Genomic DNA, 22,305 nt, shown 5'->3' with positions numbered 1-22,305 from the left:
GACATGACATCTCATTTTACTTTTTACAATTGAAGATAATATATCGTTGACATATATTTCATCTTTGCCTTTATACTCAGCCACCTCCGCCAGACGTTGTACATTAGTTTTCTCTATTATTCCAACATTTACTTCGATTTCTCGTTACCATTCCGAGAGGATCACTGGACCATAATTATGGAATATTTCGTACCAATTCTAATTATGTGCATTGTCTTGCTTAGGTTCCTTACACACCAGAGGGTTTGCCGACCCAAGGATAATATTAGAGGGAGCTAATGCATCTAGATGGTTTGGGATTATTCTGAATTCAACAGTGGAAGGTACATTGTTGACCTTTTTATGACAGATCTTGCATTTAGTATCATTTTATCTCATTTTGTTAGACCATGTATCATTGCCTAATTGACGACATCTCTGGTATAAACCAATTAGGTCTTGATAGTTTCTCCTCCAAAGGTGATTCACTCGTTATTTCTTCTTTTCTTTACCCCTTCCACTACTCCAAAGAGGTTATTCTCGCGATAGGTGTACCTTTCTCTCCGACGATTCGCGCTTTGATTATCAATATCGTTCCTCAAACCTAAGATATAAATACGGTCTGTATGTAGTGTTGGGTTTTTATAGTTCTTTATATGAGAATTTGATGTCATGAAAAGCATACCAACATTTATTTTCCGATGTTCTGAACATTACATCAATTACTGATAATTATGTGTCTAGCCTTTAATGAGAATACAAGCGAGTTAATGTTTCCACTAACCTGAATCGGGGTTTAGACGATTATGATAATATTATGATAATGTTCCACTAGCACAGTGTATTGGATATATGTGCGACTCTTGAATATGTTAAATTACAGGGATGAATAGATGGCGAATTTCGCTCTTAAATATATATCACAATAATTATAATATATTCCTTATCTTCAAATATTTCTTTCTCAAATGTGAATGACGATAGTCCACTTTGTCGTTATTACTGTTATCATAATACCATATACTCATCCTAAGTATAATTAAATAGTTCATGTAAGTTTCTTATATAAATATATTATTAGCGTCCATTTCGTAGTTATATAGGTGCCGCTCTAATGATTTTTATATCTACTGTCTCTAATGTGGTCTTTACTTGATGTAATATTGTCATGCAAGTGATATTATAGCGTACTTTCCCTATAAATCAATTAAAACGGTTTGTTTAATTTTTTGTGTATGGTGTGGACTATAGGAACCACAATAATTTTGCTGTACTGTTTTCTCCGCGGTCATGTACTTACAGGTAAATTTTATATCTATAGTTTAGTCAAAGTTACTATGAGCGAGGCTTATATGAATTTACTTATATAAACAGACAGTTGGCCTTCCCTACAGGTAAAATTTATTACAATTGATATCTCAGCGTCTTCTTCATAAAAATTAATAGCAACGATCTAAATCTCTGCCTGAATGGGCAGCCAGGTGCGCATTTTTATAGGTAATTGATCATAGTGCGAAACCCTTCATCTCAACTTCGAATTTCAAAGCATAACATTATTCGTGCTGCGCTGAATCTGTATATATTGTTTGTTCTCTTTTGTCTTACAGCTTTAGACCATGAGCAAGATCAGAATGATAACCACTCAACATGGGTAGCTTATTCCTGTTGTCATTCTACAAATACATTACAGACATGCATATTATGGACAAAAGTTAATGGGCGGGGAAATCGCAGAAGCGTACCTTCAGAGACTTTTATGTCATCCGTTTTCACGCTTGGGTTCGACACCATATCTCTTGCTGGATACCGTGATAGACAGCAAAGACACAGCCATCGTGGATTAATAGTATATACCCCGCCCCACTATCATCAATTGAACAACGACATGCCAGCCACTATGGTCCTGTTCTTGACCGGTCTCTGTCTTATGCCTGTGATCGTAATGGATGACGACCACAATCGATCATTCAGTAGCAGACACCAAAATAATGACTTTATCCAGTCTCACGAACCCATATTATCCAGGTACTCTCAGTGGCATATGGTAACCGCATAGTACCTAAAGGCACTTTCTGCGTACTACGCCCAATTTAGTACCTCAGTATCAAAGAGATATCCCTTCACTTTGTCCTCAAGAATTTGCCACACAAAGGAAGTATGTACTTAGCAACGGCTTGGAATTCACCCTATCAAGCTCGATATGTTCTGCGAGTTAGATAGGCACCATCCTCGACTATTCTCCAGGTATTTCACAGGCAACACAAGTGACAACACCTTTATCCACATACAAAGGAAATTTCACGCAAGTCCCCTTGTCGTTTTTGTTTTTGTCTTTTCTCTTTACGCACCGATTCTCACCCAAAATCCGCAAACAAACCACGTCCCTCACTATCGCAGCTAAAGCGGAGTTATTCTTAGGACTATTAACAAAATGATACAAATGACACAATATAAATGGTACAAGCCACTGGAGAACAGTCTACCGAATATACAACTGTCGCAACCTCAGTTCTTCTGAACAAACATGGGCTAGAGGCAGAGAGTTTTGGTCCGCTACAGCCCACCATCTAAACAATTATATCATCTTTATCCTGCCTTTAGCACCGACCACGGCATGGAGAATTATCTTGTTCGTCCCTACTGAATGGGATAAGATGTGACACGATAACATATGGACCGGACAAGCGGTTCCCTAGGGACTGAGGGTAATATTTAGCGTCCCTGTACCATTGTTAAGGGTCACGTGAGTCACAAACATACTCTAGCAAAATTCAATCGCTCCCATTGTGTCGCGATGAAAAAGCCACGATGTGTTCTAAATGTCTTCCACGCGGGAGACTACACAATCAATGTTGACTTGGAAGATGCGTATCTTTACGTAACCATTCACACAGCTTCAATTTCAGAACACTCTCAGTAGGACTCAGAACCAGCATGAATTTGATATTCTTATCTGTCCGACATATCAATTATGATGAGGTATCTCAAACTGCATGTTGGAACGAAGTCCCACGACGTTTCTGTTTTAATTTGATTTTTTAACGTGGTGTCTTCAGCGACAAATCCACATCCACATTCGTCATGTCCCATGCCGATTAAAATCGATTAAAATGTATTAGTGATCAATTAATCCCTCGGGTTTCACTCAGATATGTGCCTGGTGAGATCAGTTAATGGTGGAGCTATTTTCGTCCAATTGGAATGCAAATGCACAACGTTTGCCTTACAAGTACCGGATATGAAGGCTTGTTTGGTCGATGCACTTTCTATATACTGGAACGGCCTGGAAGCATTCGCTTACCCTTCAACAACTCTGATTTTAAAGGTTGTACACAAGGCAAATAAATCGAAGTGACTCTTCATTATTCAAATGAGAGAATCGTGTTATCAACGACCTCATCACTGACTGGTCAGAAATCTCCAGGAATTGAAAATGTCATCGCTTGCTCAAGCAACAGCTGCGGCAGGTGTTTTGTTGCATCCCAGTGTAACTGAACCTGCTCGTCTTTATAGTATTACACAAACCTTAGGAACAGACTGTTCTCACAACCAGTAGTTGAGATATCGCTCGTGCGAGACGGCTCTCCACTTTAAAAGTGAACGAAAACAAATGTGATCTTCAAACTGGTGTGTGCCCAAGAAGAAAACATACCACGCTTTCATCTGTGTCTCAAATATCTAACTTCTTACTATGTATCTTTGACAAGAAACAATTGATACCAATCAAGCGTTTTGTTTCACACGTACTGACACTATGAAACATCGTGAAAGAAAGGATACCAAACAAAACAAAGACCTATCCGATATTCCCTTCATCTCAATGTATTCCACGAGAACCATTTCGACCTAGGAAGTGTTAATTAAAAAGGACAAAGCCGTAACGTAAAAATCCCATACCTATTCCAACCCGTACTAGAGGGAAAGGAAAACATTTCAACACGAACAGTTTTGTCCTAAAAGGTGCGTTAGTGCTTCCGCATATCGAAAAATAAGCCCAGACAAAACGTACCTCTGCCACTAAAGTGAGGGCAGTTTGAAGATACATTGCATTTGACCGAAACTGTTCTCTATCATTATCGATTTCTTTCGATTGAGCATCAAGTTCACCTCTCCAACATTATCTCAGAGATCTTTAATCCTAAAAGGCACACCTATATCTGCTGTTGCATATAGTCGTTTCGCAAAACGTTACAGTCTCAGGCCGTTCAAATTCTTCATCAGGACTCAGGTAAACGACTTCTTTTGATTTGCAGGAAGAAATATATTTCGATGTTGCGGTTGTCCCTCCGACGAATATAGTTTGTTCTCCACTCGTGTTATCTAGAAACTGTCTCGCACACTTAGCACACCGCAGATGGTATATCCTTGGTAAGAGGATGTATCTCCTCCACATCGAACCTATTATTTTAAGGTATTATGATTGTGTAACGTAGTTGAGTAACAAACAATTTTTGTCTAGCAAAATGTTTCTTTAGTTATACTTAACCATTCACGATATACATATACACACAACTCCGCAATGGCATCAATATGGAGAGCGTCCTGTCTATTCTAGCAAAACCACTCACAACCTATCCGCAGTTACGTCCATACAGATAGAACCCATTTTGATCTAACAGTAATTGAAACATTTATGATATGTTGAGCCAATCCATGTTCCAGTGTCAGAACAATATACCTGCCATCTAAGTGGACAGATAACTGTTATATTGTTAGCTAAATGTATCAGCCTGGATGGGATGAATTTGCGAAAAATTATTGTCCTAACCTTTTTTCATCGGAGAAGTATTTTTAAAGAAATGTAATATATTAGAAAAGAGATTTCCCTATACGCGCCATTTCATTATAAGTTGTCATACAAACAATAAATATATATATATATATATATATATATATATATATATATATATATATATATATATATATATATATATATACAACTTCAAAAATCATCCCCCCTGCGGGTCCGGGGTTGTAGAATTGGCCCGACGTGCCTCGCTACGTGTCGTAAAAGGCGACTAAGTAGAGGCAACCTGTTTGCCGTGGGTTGCGTCCCGTGTCGGAGGAGGAAAGGATCCTGGTAGTTGAGCAGAGGCTTTCCCTGCAACACACTACTTTGGCCTCTACTTCTCTTAGACGGGTGGTCGGGATGGGCCCGGTTCCGACAAATCGGCTGGTCACGCCGAGCCCTAGGAGGTCTTTATTTACTCTCTCACCTTCTTTATCTGTCTCCTTGTATCTCTCTTGATACCACCGTTGCCCCTAAATTCTCTTCCTTTATCTTTCCCTTTTCCAAGTCTTAGAAGACTTCCAAGAAGGCGGTGGCTTAACGGGTCAATCGGGGGGTAATTTTACCGACCTTACAAATTGGCGACTTCAGGGTCATTCAAAGGTAATTTTATCAACTGAGTATGGCATCTGTGTATCCCTGACACTTGAAAAGTGTCCCCTTGTTGGGCTCCTTGGTGGGTGGGGAGCACGGGTGCTGAATTTTTAATCTAGCCAAAATGGATATTTCCCAAAAAAATCAAAATAAACGTACCAAAACTTTATCTGACTCGGACGACGAACCATGTAGTGTGGACACATTTCCACGCTTCATGGTAATACAATCTAAAGATGCCGCAAATTCCCTTGCTTCACTCTCTCCGTTTGTGATTGAGAAAACAATTACAGGTTTGATTGGTACGCCAAAGAGCGTCAAAAAAATGAAATCGGGTTGCCTTCTCGTGGAATGTGAGCGACGAGGTCAGTCAGACAATATCGGGAAAATAAAAACTTTCTTCGATATTCCAGTGACCTCATTCGCTCACACCACGCTGAATACGTCCAAAGGCGTGATTCGCTGTCGTGACTTGGCTGGAGTCACCGACGCAGATATCATCGAAGGAATGAAAAGTGAAGGTGTCACTGCAGTCCGTCGAATACGTATCAAACGTAATAATAACCTGCAGGACACCAACACCATTGTACTCACCTTCAACAAGCCAACTGTACCCAAAGTGGTCAAAGTTGGCTTCTTGCAAGTGAAGGTTGACATCTACATTCCAAACCTCCTTCGATGTTACAAATGTCAAACATACGGCCATCACGAAGACCGCTGCTCTAAAACCCAAATATGTGGCCGATGCGGAGAAAATTCTCATCAGGAAGCTGACTGTAGAGCAACTCCGCATTGTGTCAACTGCGGAAAAGAGCACCACGCAAATTCCAAGGATTGCGATACCTGGAAACAGGAGAAGGAAATTCAGATGGTAAAATACACAAATAATATTCCCTATCCAGAAGCCAGAAAACTTGTACAGGCGAAAACAGCCCATCCTGGCCCATCCTTCTCCACTGTAGTGAAGAGCAATCCTAAAACAACGAAGGACGCTCAAACACAAACAGAAGCACCCGATTCAACACCAAGCTCAAACACCCCTCATTACCAATCACAGAGAAACACGGCATCTACACAAACTACATTCAGCAATACCCAACAAACTAAATCACCAAAAAACAAAAATAAATCTCATGGAAACAGGCAACAAAAGGGGTCAGATGACCCCATCAAACTTTATAACAGGTTTGGAGACATCGAGAGCATGGATGCAGAAGAATCTGCTCCATGTGCTCAAGGGAACTCCGGACCTACAAACAAAAAATTCACCCCCGTACTTCCTCCAGAGAAATAACAAAACAAATTCCCTCTGCGAAAGGTCTAACCTAGCTCCACAATCTTTAATTTAAATTTATAATGAAAAACACTATCATACAATGCAATTGTCGAGGACTTAAAGCAAATTACAATGATCTTCTCCTGCTTTTAAACGAACATGATCCTGCGGTACTATGCCTTCAAGAAACGTTCTTGAAAGATACGGACAACATCACATTTAAAAACTACTCCCTGTTTAACACCTGCTCTCCAAATGTTGATAGGGCATCAGGAGGAGTTTCTGTTATTGTGAACAACAGAGCTCCTCATAGTTTCATTCCTTTAAACACCAATTTACAAGCCATTGCTGTAAGCGTCACTCTACATCGAGTGATTACATTTTGCTCTATTTATTTACCACCAAACACTAACCTAGTACCAAACGAACTCGATAGTCTTGTTCAACAGCTTCCCGCACCCTTTGTTTTACTCGGGGATTTTAATGCCCATAACATTTTATGGGGATCGAATCATGTAAGTGACAGAGGTCACAAAGTTGAAGACTTTATTTCTAGACACGATCTGTGTCTATATAATACCAAAACACCTACATATTTACACCCAGGCACAGGTACATACACATGCATCGATTTGACAATTTGTTCTCCTTCTCTGCTTTTGGACTATGAATGGAAGGTCGCTGATGACCTTCACAGCAGCGATCACTTCCCAATCTCCCTTGTAAATCATAACTCTACAATTGATGAAGTAATTCCACAATGGAATTTAAAGAAGGCCGACTGGGCCAAATTCGAAACACTCTGTAAAACCAGGCTGAATGAGGATACAGTTTTCAATGTTAACGACCCCATTCAGCATTTTACATCTATTTTAACCGACATTGCAGAAGAATATATCCCCAAGTCCTCAGCAAACTGTAAAAGAACCCTAAAACCTTGGCTCACTAAGGAATGTAAGGAAGCCATACGGCAACGCCGAGAAACCTTGAAAAAATTTAACAATCATCCGACGCCCGAGAATTTAAGTAAATATCGTATTCTCCGAGCCAAAGCTCGCCGCACAATCAAAGAAAGTAAACGAGCATCATGGATGAAATATGTTTCCTCTTTAAACTCTCGTTCCTCAATTAAGAAAGTTTGGGACACGATCCGAAAAATAAACGGAAAGAGAAAACACAATTCTTTCCGACATCTAAAAGTGAACAATAACAATCTTAGCTCAAAACGTGACATAGCAAATGTTCTTGCTGATACATTCTCTAAAAATTCGTCATCATCTAATTATTCCGAAGCCTTCCAAAAATTGAAAACTCAAAAAGAAAAGTCACGTTTAAAATTCACATCCAACAACTCGGAAAGCTACAACCAGCTGTTTTCACTATCAGAACTTATGGAGGCTTTAGACAAGGCCCATGATACTTCCGCTGGGCCTGACAAAATACATTACCAGTTTTTAAAACATCTTCCAGAATCATCTTTAACATCTCTTTTAAAACTCTTCAATGATTTATGGATTACTGGTAACCTACCTAAAATATGGAAAGAAGCAACAGTAATACCAGTTCCCAAACCCGGTAAAGATAGTGAAGATCCTACCAACTATCGACCTATTGCACTCACAAGCTGCATGTGCAAAACAATGGAACGAATGATCAATTCTCGGCTTGTATGGTACCTGGAAACTAACAATTTAATATCTCCTTTCCAAAGTGGCTTTCGTTATGGACGGAGCACCAACGATCATCTGGTTAGACTAGAAACATTCATTCGCGATGCATTTATCAAGAAAGAACATTTAGTAGCGGTTTTCTTTGATTTAGAAAAGGCCTATGATACAACATGGAAGTACGGGATACTAAAAGATTTGCACGATCTAGGTCTAAAAGGCCGTCTGCCCTCTTTCATATCCAACTTCCTCTCCGACAGAGAATTCAAGGTACGAGTGGGCTCTACTCTCTCAGATTTGCACGAGCAAGAGATGGGTGTGCCCCAGGGCAGTATTTTATCTGTGACACTTTTCAATATCACAATTAATAACATCACCAAGTGTTTGACTCCTGGTGTGGATTGCTCACTATATGTTGATGATTTTCTCATATGTTATCGGTCAAAGCACATGCATACAATTGAAAGACAACTACAGCAAAATATCAACAAGATTCAAAATTGGGCTAGTACGAACGGTTTCAAATTCTCGAAATCAAAAACGGTATGTATGCATTTCTGTCAATTACGACGACACCACGATGAACCTAAACTCACGCTGGACGGAACTCCTATTCCAGTTGTTGAGGAAACAAAATTTTTGGGTATTATCTTTGACAGAAAACTGACCTTTATTCCACACCTAAAAAACTTGAAAGCCAAATGCTTAAAAGCACTTGACCTACTTAAAGTAGTAGCGCACACTGACTGGGGTGTTGATAGAAAAGTCATCCTGAATTTATATAGAACGTTTATTCGCTCCAAACTAGACTATGGTTGCGTTGTGTATGGTTCAACCAGAATATCGTATCTTAAAATGCTTGATCCAATTCATCATCAGGGAATAAGACTGGCTCTGGGAGCATTTAAAACATCCCCGTGTGAAAGCCTTCTAGCTGAGGCGAATGAACCACCGTTATCGCATCGTAGAGAAATGCTTTCCGCACAGTATGCTCTCAAATTAAAATCAAACCCTCTGAATCCTGCTTTTTCGGCTGTTTTTCAACCCAAATACAAAACTTTATACGAAAATAAACCAAACGCCATACCTTCCTTTGGCATTAGAATGTCATCCAGCCTTGACACTACAAATATAGATCTTTCAAAAATTCAGAAAACATCCATCTCCGAAACACCACCCTGGCTAATTAAACAACTAAAAGTACGTTTTACGCTACACGATGGAAAAAAATCCGAAACAAACCCTTCTATCTTCCACAACTCTTACCATGAACTCCTCACCGAATTTAAAAACTACACCAGAATTTACACTGATGGATCAAAGGATGAGGAAAAGGCTGCTGCAGCCTTTGTTTGTGGAAATCACACAACGCAAGTTCGCTTACCAAATGGAGCATCAATTTTTACAGCCGAAATCAGAGCAATAGACCTTGCTCTGCAACATATAGAAAAGAACCGTATTTCAAACTGTATCATCTTCTCCGACTCGCTATCAGTACTCCAGTCACTACACAATAGAAAACTGGAGAACCCATTATTGAAAAACATACTTGTAAAAAATACCGAGTTGAGTGTCTCCCACAATATAATATACTGTTGGTTACCTAGCCACATTGGTATTAAAGGTAACGAAAAAGCAGATCGCGCTGCTAAAATGGCCCTTTCTCAAGAACCATCTGATTTTAAAATACCATATGCTGATTTTAAACCTTGTATCGGAAAGTTCTTACGTCAGAAGTGGCAGGCATCATGGAATGATGCTGTAAATAACAAACTTCACGCAATCAAACCAACTCTAGGAGAATGGACTCCTTCCTACAGAACCATTCGTAGGGAGGAGGTAGTCATTGCAAGAATCCGAATTGGTCATACTTATATCACCCACACCCACATACTAAAAGGTGAAGACCCACCAGAGTGCGTTTCTTGCAATGAACCATTCACTGTCAAGCACTTTATGATAGAGTGCTTTGACCTACAACCTACGCGCGATCGTTATTACATCGTGCCTGACATGAAAGAACTTTTTGATAATATAAAAATCACTCGTATTATAGAGTTCTTGAAAGCTGTAAATATTTACTCTAAACTCTGACTTTTATGCTATCACCTTGTGCAGTTTTATGCAATATATGTACCGTCCCATTTTAATACCTATTCATCTTTTTTACATCTCCCGTTGATCGGGAAGCTTTATTTTGCACCGTTGCCATCTTACTGTTTTTAATTTCAACCATTTGTTCTTTTATATCGCTGGTCGATATAGGACCTTTTATAAGTTTTAAAAGATTATACAAATAACACTTTGTTTGGCGCTAAATAGCCTAAAAGTGCTGATGCGCCGTTAAATAAACAATCAATCAATCAATCAATCAAAAATCATATATATTTGCCACTTCTCCGAATATTAATATTTGTTTATGAAACTTTGAACTTTTATTCCCATTCTACCATATTTTCTTCTTCAGATGAGTCAAGGCTGATCTTTATACAGATATTACGAACACGATTTGGTCTAAAGACTCAAAGTCCATACTTTGTTTTATCGTCGTGCATTATATCGGATTCATCCGGTTTTGGACTTGCTATAAGTCTCGAGCAAGGAGCCACCATTCATGATTTCTTGGGAACAATTATCGAGAACACGAATGGAGATGGAATTTTTCTGAGAAACAACGGAATCATCTCCATTGTGAACGTTACATTTCGGAATGCATCGTCACGAGGAATATATTTGAACTCAGACTGGGGTCAGTTCAAACTAAGCAGAAGCACTATAAGTAACTGCGCCAAAGCCATCGAAGTGACATTCGGTTCCGCAACTGATGCCGGAAATTTCTACATGGAGAACTGCACCAGAGTTACTACAATATTAATACCATTAACTTATTTAAAAATAACTTCATGAATGACAAGGGCCTAACTTCAGATGTAAATGATCCATCATATCGGTGGGGCGTGTATGACAATGAATTTACAAAACAGATTGACATAGGGAATAACTACTTTGAGAATAATGGAGATATCATGTTAAAAACATGGAATCTAATGAATTTGACATTTCATGATAATATTGTGAAGAAGGATAACAAGACAAGTTCTACTAACCAATGCATGTTAAATGCTTTTGCAAGTGGAAATTCTGATCTCGCTTACAGACGATTTGATATTTCAACAAATGTATTTGAGAAAAACGATGCAGCGTGTGCTATATACTTGGATGCGAGCGATTACGTGGTGAATGGAACATTTTTCTATAATAAGCTTTTGTCCAACAAAGACAGGGATTCTGTTGTTAAAATCAATACCCGGCATTACAAATTTTCGCAAAATATTTTCGATAATCCGGGTTCACCGTTTGATTTATACGTGACCAAGCAAGGCAACAGTACAATTACAGCTGCAAATAATTGGTGGGGTAGTGCCAACCCAACTTTTGTTTCCAATAGAATATTTGACTACGGAAGAGATATTACTCTTTTAAGTGTTAATATCACACCTATTTTGACCGATCAAACGTTCGACTGTTCTAGTGTTAACAACTGCAGTGGACATGGAGAGTGCGTGCGTCCAAATGGCTGTAGATGTAATTCAGGATTGGCGGGCCAATCTTGCTTAGACTATGACTGCGCAGGTGTGAACTTCTGTTATGGAAATGGAGAATGTGTCGGACCTGACCGATGCAGTTGTTTGGACGGTTGGACTGGTGATGAATACATTTATGCTACATGTAACAATGTCAATAACTGTAGCGATCATGGAGTCTGTATTCGACCAAATGTGTGTACATGCGCAGGTGACTTTACAGGCAATGACTGCAGCAGATGCGTTGCTTTACACTGGGGACCAGATTGTAGAAATGGAGTCTGCGACACAAACACAGGTATCATTTTCGTAAACAAAACTCCTCATTGTAAAAGAATTTAATGAAAGAAAAACAATTTCCCTAATACATTCAAGACACATTTTTATTTTAACGAAACTATAACAGTATAACTTTCAGTTCCCGGCGTCAGTTCATAATCCTCCTAAACTTTATAAAATTGAGAGAATATATAAAGCAAGGATGAAACAAGGTCTACACATAATTGACGTTATTTATTCCTGAAATAGGTTTGGACAAATCATAAAAGTCTATAACTTACTTGACAAGATTAGAAAAGTTTCATAGCTGATGGTAGAGTTCAAGAAAAGTTACAATTTCGGAAAAGTGAGATGTATTTGAACCTAAACTGTGCAATCAAGCCGAATGTCTCCGAATAATAGTAGATATTATACATCATTCAACACAGTAATGTAAGTTATTAGATTATATACATTAATACAATGCGATCAGTATAGACCCTAGTTGACTTTCTAGTTATATATCTATATATATATATATATATATATATATATATATATATATATATATATATATATATATATATATACACATATATATATAAAATATATATACATATATATATATACACACACACATATATATATATATATATATATATATATATACATAAACAGTCGCTTTTGTACTTACAGGACTCTGCGTTTCTAATGGAAACATCTGGACTGGTCACTTACGTGACAGATGCAATGCAATGAAACATTTTATGGACCGAACTGTTTGCCATTGATCATGGCATTAAATATCATACCAAGTCAAGGTACTGACAAGGGAGGTAACCTAGTACATGTCTGGGGACATAATTTTCCTGAGACTCAAAATAATACCTGCTTTTGTAAATTTGGAACAAACGTTTCCAATGGCACTTGGGTAGCTTGGAATCATGTGATTTGTAACGCTCCTGCGCTTCCTTCTGGCGACATCATACTTGAAGTTTCACCAAATGGAACGATATATACTAGCAACAAAGTTAGCACTTGTCAAGGCTGTTCTATTTACAAAATATACTCTTGTGTTGCTAAAATAGCCTATCTCTGCATGTGAAACATCCTTTGTCATCAATCCGTTTTCCTTGTTCTGATACCCTTCGTGGATTTGAAAACATGATTTTGTCTGTATAGAACTAAAAATGAAGTCAAAACGTTTAAAACATGTTTCTCATTTTTTACAATTCGGTGACAGTTTCTGTTTTTTCTTCTTTAAAATAATAGTCGTGAAAGTATATCTTAGCTCCGCCTACAAAGACAAAACAATAAGAACTACAATATATATTTGAGTTGCTATTGGAACTTCACCCTCCGACCCGAAACAATGGTGTCGTGTTTGGAAGACTATTTAGCGATTTATGAAACTGTATTATGATTATAGTTGGATTAATTATTTTATTAAGGAGTTCGAGAGAACACAATGACTTGTAATGACAAAATGTTTCATTAGAATTACTTCTTAGTGCCAAATATAGGGTTTTCATTTCCTGAGTTCTGATATTGTTATTATTGAGTTTGTATGGTTCAAACGTTAATATGAAATTTACATTCCATGCATATTGCACGTAATTTCAGCTCGTTTACACATACTATGCAACATGTCCGCCAGGAGCTTGCGAGCGCGGTTTGAATCCTCCCCACGGCCAATGTCTATTCGGTGGTTGTTCCTGCAACCTTCCATGGACTGGAGATGGGTGTACTGTAGAATTGCTCGCTCCCATCATACAAGCCCCTCCTGTACAATCAACAGTCTCTGAATCAAGTTCGTATTTATACCAGTTGAATTTAACTCAGGTTGGTATACATTTACTCGTGCGCTACATTCAAAACTGTAGCTTTAATTTTGTTATTGATTTATTTCTCCTTGCATCATTTAAATAACCGATTTTATTTTGTTGTGACATTATGATTATATATGAGAAATGCTGTGGAAGAAATTAAAGCATTATTTGTTTACAAACTCATCGTCGTTCTCCTTAAAATTATATTCCAAATATACGTATTTTTTATCATTTGATTTGTCACATATGTTATTAATTATTTACAATGAAATCAACTGCGATTCCGAAATATTAAATCCGATAGAAGTGTCATGCAGTGTCATTTTGCAGTCATTAGCAATAATACGTATGATACACCTTAAATGTACAAATAACTGATTAAATGTGAAAATCCTGATCACATATATACCACTAAGCCTGTTTTAAGTCAACCAACCTAATATTCAACTAGCAGATACTTATTCAGACATTCTCGTAAATGCACTGAAAAACAAAATATTGTAAATGTCACACTACGTACTAACTCTATCCAACGTATAACTAAGTATCCATACAAACCATTTTCTTCACAAAAACTGATGACGATTTAATCCACCTTTTTCCAGGGAAGTGCACCATTAACATGGACTTTGACTAACTATCCAAGTAGCATGACAATAAATGAACGAAATGGCTTGGTGGAGTGGAGGCGCACACTGGCTGGTTCAACACCCTATCAAATTACAGCAAAAGCAAGCAATATTATTGGTTCTCATAGTACCACGTGGTCAATAATGGTTCCACTCTCATATTCCGCACAGGCGACTAGTATTGAACCGAGCGGCATTTTACCATTACCCAAACCTGTGTCAATATCAGGTGTTGTAAACTTTGCAGATGGGAGCCTGCCACGAGTTATTCCAGTTGATGTCAGGTACGTTAACTCCAGCTCAAGATTTCAAACTAAAGACCGTGACAGTGTTCTGTATTCCCAAATTAAGAAATAAATTGAGACAAAATTTACAACCAAATATGTAGTTAATGTGTCTTTTTACGAACAATTAAAAAATTAATATATTGTGTCTTGCAAGTATATATAAATACAGCCAAACCAGCAAGATAGAAAGAAGTTTCCGACAACACATCACAGGCTTGCAGTTAAATATACGTTACAATGGGCAAGTGATAGTGCGTACACAGCCAATAGTAATTTTAACAATGTATATGCAACCAAACGAAGATTATAAATCAGAGTCCAATGACATGCGTGGTTAATATTGTGGAGAAAACATCCGTCACACACAAAATAAGTACCTAAATATTATGCCAACATTTGTAAGTCAAGAATCCTCGTTGCATGACACAATTTAATATAAGTCAGGCTCTTCTTGTAAGGGTTCTTTGCGTACGAAGAGAGAGAGAGAGAGAGAGAGAGAGAGAGAGAGAGAGAGAGAGAGAGAGAGAGAGAGAGAGAGCAATGTGCTTGGAGAGAGACAGATAGACAGATATACAGACTGACGGACTGGGGGTGGGGGTGATGAGACTTAATATAAAGGCATTTATTATTTGTCCTTCCCTATGTTTCTGTATTAATCGAGCAGTCTATACCCTTACCAGCCCACACTGTGATGTATAATGTTAGATAAGCGTAGGGCGACCGTCGGATATTTTAAGTTTTATAAACCCATATTAATATTGTTTAGAAACCAAGAAGAAATAAACAAAAACAAACAAACCATTACAATGATATAAGATAACCAATAAGTGTACGGTGCATGTTTAACAGGTCATTGTAACATTGCATCTTTTGTATTGTGAACTTTGTGTTAAAATACCATGAAAAGTGTACGCTTAACAGTTAAGAAGTCACTTTATCTTGCTTTTTTCAGTTGATTTTTTTATCGAATTTATGCTTCGATTGATTTCTGAAATTGAAGGTCTCTCAGAGAGACTTGATACCCTTTAGCCTTAAGATGTCGTTCTATGCTGTTTCTTTTGGAATCTAAAGAGCATGGCTCATACTCAGAACCATTGACTTTGCGAATCGTTATAAACATTTCGGCTAAATACGTGTTTAAATGATCCGGAATTATATTTTCAATGCACCGTGTCTCAAGTTTGTTATCATACATTCATCGCTGCACATTTCTGATCTCACGCTCAGTCGCCTACCTTTTGAAAGTTTATTTTGTGATTCTATGAATTCATCCACATTTTCAATTTTGAAATCTCTGCTCTCAAATGGCTCAAACAACTGGTTTACTTCATCCGCGGACAAATTAAATAAATCAAAAGTGCTGGCGTCTGCATCCATTGTTTGTTTACAGTAGAAAGTAGTTTCTTTATTCACGTGAATGCTATATGTGCAAAATTGCATCTTTTGTATTGTGAACTTTGTGTTAAAATACCATGAAAAGTGTACGCTTAACAGTTAAGAAGTCACTTGATCTTGCATATTACTTGATGCAAGTATAGGTTTCTTTTTTCTCACACCACCTACTTTCCCGTATTCTCTACGTTATGTAAGAGAGATGGAGGGAGAGAGAGAGAAAAATCAATTGAAAATCAGAGAGTATTTCCATGAAGTTGTGTACATATTTAATTCAGATAGAAGTCTGGAGTTATTAATAATGATATCGTTATTTTATAGAATGTCGAAACGATAGCCTGTTTCTGAAATATAACCTAATATTAAAAAACTATTATGAAATACCATTCGGGCGGATCACAATTTGATATGAAAAAGGTATTGGTATACCACACTGCTTTGTAGTAACATTTTAAACTTTAAACGTCATCCTACTTAATCGGTCTTATTTGTACTCGTGTGTAGCACAGACAATCGCATGACGACTAAGAGAGAGAGAGAGAGAGAGAGAGAGAGAGAGAGAGAGAGAGAGAGAGAGGAGGGAGAGAGAGAGAGCTGTTCCCAAGACAATTACTTCTGCATAGTTGTATAGTTATTTTACTAACTGGGCCAAGGTTCTTTTTTGTTGTTTCATAGGTAAGTCATTTTACCCGAAATTTTATTTATATGATAATTCCAAAAAGGTTTCTTGGGAAACAAAACTGAAGAATATACAAAGGTTAAATATAAATTCCCATCATCTTCATCAAACAATTGGGCAAGGGCATTATTTATTTTTAAAGCAAGAATTGTGCAAAATCGTTTTCTGACCAATCTTTATATTTTAGTTTCATTATTCTTAACATCGTATTCTTCAGTTTTCACTGAATCATATGTTTGCACTGGATACAGATATTCAACTTCCACAATACTGATTTAACTAGTGAATACTTGACATGTTAGGAACTCCTTATCCAGATAATGTATATATGGCCTAGTTCTGAGTATTATACATCCTAAATCATGTATTCTGGACCTTAAATTAATGTACGTAGTCAATGTCATGAGATATTAAATGTGTTTAATATCGAATACATACTTAATTAACTACCGTCTTTCCTTATCGAAGAATACGTTCCGAATAATGATTTGAAGCCTCTCCTACAATTAGAACGAGTCTCGCAGTAGATAGAGCAAAACAGATATTATAGTGGATCGTCAAATGTCCAGAATACTGCCCTGTATTTGTCCTAAAGCCGGTCTAGGTGCATAATTGTCTTTACTCCAGTTGGTGTACAATACGAAACGGCCACTGAACCTCAGCTGCAAATGTATATTGCTGATTTCTAACCAGTGGCACTTACTGTATTTTTTTTGTCTGTGAAAAAATATTCTTAATATTTTTGCATCACGTTCCTGTCTACATGGTGTCTTTCCCAGTCATATGTTAGAGCGGGTAATTTTGAGTACATGCCATTTTGATATTTATATCAATGGATGCTCCACCAACTTTAGTTTATTATTGTCATTATGGTATTTACCTACTTTTTAATTTTATAAACTAGAACTGCATTCAATTCAAAGTGGCATATTACGGACAATATGACAGAAAGAGTATTGCTTTTAAACAGTAAATTATTGTGATCAGGTTTATATACGTATCGCTCGTTCAGTAACTGATTCACAATATCGTTTAATATCAAATCAAATATATATAATTCCCGAATGGAAACAAGAACATTACCATTCATGTTAAACAACAGAAATATAACGTTTCGCCAAAGTTAACTAAGAATGATTGTCTCTTAAGTACAATTACTTGGGAGAGCAGTTAACGCAAACGCAACTGGTATTGTCAGTTTTTATTCGAGATTATTGGGTGAAAATGGCACACCTAAATCGATATAAATTCAGAGCATCACAGTCCAAATGTTTAATGTGGCTTATATGATTCTGTACTTGGGATTGGCTGCTGAAAATATAAGATACTTTGTAGAGTTAGAAGTCTCTCCACGGGAAGGACATCAGTAATATCAGAGTTGACCAATCCACTGCAACCTACTAGTTGGACAGCCACCTACTACCCAAGACCGGATGATGCTGGAACGTTTGAAGTGGTAATTATTCCAGATCTGGTATCTTCTACGTATATCTAGAATATTCAGCAATAATCCTGACAAAGAAAGATTTCCTTATCCGATACATATTTTACAAAATTAGTTAAGTATATTTCCAAGCCTAAATGTACCTAAGACTGTATACATTTTTGCACAATTGCATTTTTCCTTTATGTTTTTCTTATATAATTTACAATAATACATTTATATCTTTCTCATAAAAATATACTTCGTTATCAAACGAGAAGAATTGACTACAGTTTAGCTTCTCTTAGTCAGAAAATTTAATGAATTGGTGGCATTATCCTAATTTTACAATATACTCATTTGCAATATATCTTTGCGGGAGACATCTTCACAAATATCAACATAATGATAGCGTCACGATTTTAAACAAAGGTACAAAGATATCAACCGTTACTGCGATATCACATGTTCTTTGCAATGGCACGAATTACCTGCCGAAAATAATTGTTGTATATCTAATGTCTAACTTCAGGCTGCTTATCATCCTGCTGAACCTACTTTCAATTCGACCGTCACTTGGTCAGTTTTGGACATGCGCTGTGAGCCAAGTTCAGTATCCGTTGAAAAAGTTATTGAAGATGGAACCATTATTTTCCAAGGACTATCAAAACTTATCAACGTGGGTGGATATCAAATACCTGCAATCACCACAAAGGTATTTATTTACGTCTGTTTACAAAATATTGATTATTTCCCGTTAAAATTAAAACTACAGTGCTTGAATTGTATGCGTTTGCCTTGGAATATAAAATTGGCAAGAGATAATATTGTATTCGATACTTGAAAAGTAATCTAGCGGACTATTTGGCAAGTCGTTCACAGTACAACCATAGAAACCCAGCAACTTATGACATCAAGGAGTTTGCAAAATTTATAAAGCTGAGCATTGAGTCATCGGTTATCGTTACAGACTCGGGACTGCCACAGAACCAGCTTGCGTGAGCTAACTTTTTTGCAAGGTTGTGCCGTTAAGCACCAGCGCAAACTAAATCATATTGTACACCGATGTCTAAAACCACGTTTAAACATCAAGAACACTGGCTTAAGATTTGAAAATATAATACAGCGTATATCTGTATGCTAATGATTTGCAACAACTTTCATTTGTCGTTAGAAAGTTTCATATTTCTGTATAAAATTTAGCTAACGTTATTGAATATGAAAGTCTTTGTTTGTGAGATAGTATATGCCGTTTAGATCTACATAGTTCAACGATACGAGTTCTTTGCAGTATATATTGTAACAGTAATGCAATGGTTCTGCAAAAATGGACCAAACTAGACTCATTGTGTAAATCGGTCAGCACATTTTAAAATCTATAATTGATGCAACTTTAATATATACAAGTTCAATTACAGGTAATTTCGTATTGACAGTAATGCATAATATTCAGTTATATCAGCAATATTTAAACGGATTGTTGTTTAATCAGCCATTCTACAAGATAAAATAAACTACAGTTGTTTGCATGAACTACTAGTAAAGAAAGGAAACAAACGCAATCCATATTTTCCCACTTAGGCAATAACGTGTGCCCCGTATCTTACAGCTGCAGTTGGTGATGATGCTTACATCCAAGTGCACACGTGACAGAGCCAATGTTTCCTAGAAAACTAGGTCTTCTACTCGTATAATCCATCGGTTATTGTCGAAATGAAACAAATAAACTATTCGAGGATCATGTCAACTACCAATTAAATATCAATGAAATCTTACGAAATCTACCATATATGATATGAAAAAGTCTATATTAGTCGGAATCCGTGCATTTAGTTCAACACCCACACAACTACACCGATCATACTAAAACCTTGTTCTAAGGTCACAGTTATTTTATATTCGTAATTATTTAAATCGATGTTTCTAACTACTAATGTAATATGTAGGCATTGATGAGACATGAGCAAACATGAGATTACATTATTTGTTGTGATTTAGCGCTCACAGCATCGTATATCGAAATTATTCTTTGTGACCATTTCACTCTTTTGTCAGTAACTTGGTAGTAACATCTATCAAATTTATTCATGGAAAACTTCACTTGCTGAACCACTACTTGTTTGCTTTATATATATATATATATATATATATATATATATATATATATATATATATATATATATATATATATATATATATATATATATATATTGTAGAAATTAACAGGTAGTGTGGCAAACGGTAGTAGTATTAGTATAGATGCTGTTATCCCCTCTGCGTTTTGAACGATTTTTAAATTGTCATTTCACAGATCCTTATTAACGCAGATAATTGTGTGCAAAATGTTTGTGTGATTATATTTCTAAATTGTCCTTATATTTGTCTGCATAATGCTTAAACCAGCCAATTCCTCATGCATATTCGAGCTTCCGCAGTATGGAGTAACGTCAGTAAATATCTGACTTTATTTACTTAGCTGTCTTACGGTTCTAGAGTATCAGGTATGTGCAAAATGTATAGTTCGTCCTCTGCGCAAAACTATTCGATCGCAGAGTAAACATCATATTTACAAATGTTTGTAGACAACTAGCTTCAACATCTACCCTTATTAGTCTATAGACCGGCAGATGTTTTATCGGATAATAAATGTAACTCTGTGACTATTAATATCCTTTGGGTCAGGTTAAATGATCACACAATTCACTCTAGTTTTATAAGACTACTGGCTCTTCTATGATAACAAATGCACTGTTATTTTCAATGTGATCAGCCACAGTTTGGATATATATTTAAAATCACCAACTTCTATTTCATGATAATGATATCTAGATCTAAGAAATATCAAGTCGTGTTCAATTACTTCAAATACATTCTCATCATTCAATGTGGTCCAATGGATACAAATGTGAGACACATAATATTATATCGGAATGAAAAATGTTAGCTGTAATAAATTATTTCAATCATATCTCAAGATCACATTTTGTATTAAGGACAAATTGATCATTCTCTTTAACAAGGATAACGATTTGTAGAAAATCAAAATCCGACATAATCCAATTTTGTACACATGTTGGCGCTACTTTAGTATCCGTTCAACTGAAATTGTTCAGTTAGTTTTCACTGATTTTCTTATAAACAAGGACATCATCTTAAGTAAAGAGAAAACTCAAGAAATGTTAAGTTCATTTGTTCCATAGTGAATCAATAACATGATAATATAATATGTAGAATACGTTAAAGGTTAATCAGTTTGAGAGCTATGAGGTAAATACAAACTTATTCAATATAGCCATTGTCTGTGCCAACGTTTCATTGATGACGTAAGAAATGAGTCTATTTTATAGAGGTACGTACTGCTCATTTCATTTACGTGTTAAGTACATTCACTCTTGTATGTACAGTGTGCTTACACGTAATACCTTCGTACATCTGATATGTTGAGGCTACGAGGCAATAATAGAATGTCTCAAAGTACATTTGGAAATGGACAATGTATATTTTCGTAATATTTAAGAAAAATAAGTACATATAACAGCTGATAAATGTTATTTAATGGTTTTCATTAGCGAGAACAATATATTATCCATTTATACAACATTATTTACATATATGGCATTTATGACCAAACGAGAGTGTTTAATGATGATGTAACCCTACAATTGAATTATTCTTTTCCTAAGAAACTACAACCCTAGGCCAAATATTTGACTTTCCCAAGTAAAGTACTAATTATTATTACTATTATTTTTTTTGTATTGCAAAGATAATTACCATGCGGACATGTTAGTTTAGAAAAGTACTACAAGATGGCTAATCATAGATCTGCCTTTTCACTAAAACTGATGAACACGAGGACGTATAAATAATCTCAAAAATTATTGTATATGGAAGGAAGAATTTCATATGATCTGATACC

At 36.5% G+C, this 22,305-nt stretch overlaps 1 pseudogene; it reads left to right on the top strand.

Moving 5' to 3' along the window:
• LOC149772566 (uncharacterized) overlaps positions 1–22,305 on the top strand; it is a 78,167-nt pseudogene that overhangs the window by 39,710 nt on the left and 16,152 nt on the right.

This window comes from Sinohyriopsis cumingii, unplaced genomic scaffold, assembly GCF_028554795.1.
Source record: "Sinohyriopsis cumingii isolate HCF-2022 unplaced genomic scaffold, ASM2855479v2 utg001392l, whole genome shotgun sequence".
In the NCBI taxonomy this organism is placed as follows: Eukaryota; Metazoa; Mollusca; class Bivalvia; order Unionida; family Unionidae; genus Sinohyriopsis; species Sinohyriopsis cumingii.
Note: the sequence above shows the minus strand (reverse complement) of the source record. Positions and strands in the feature narration are given on the sequence as shown.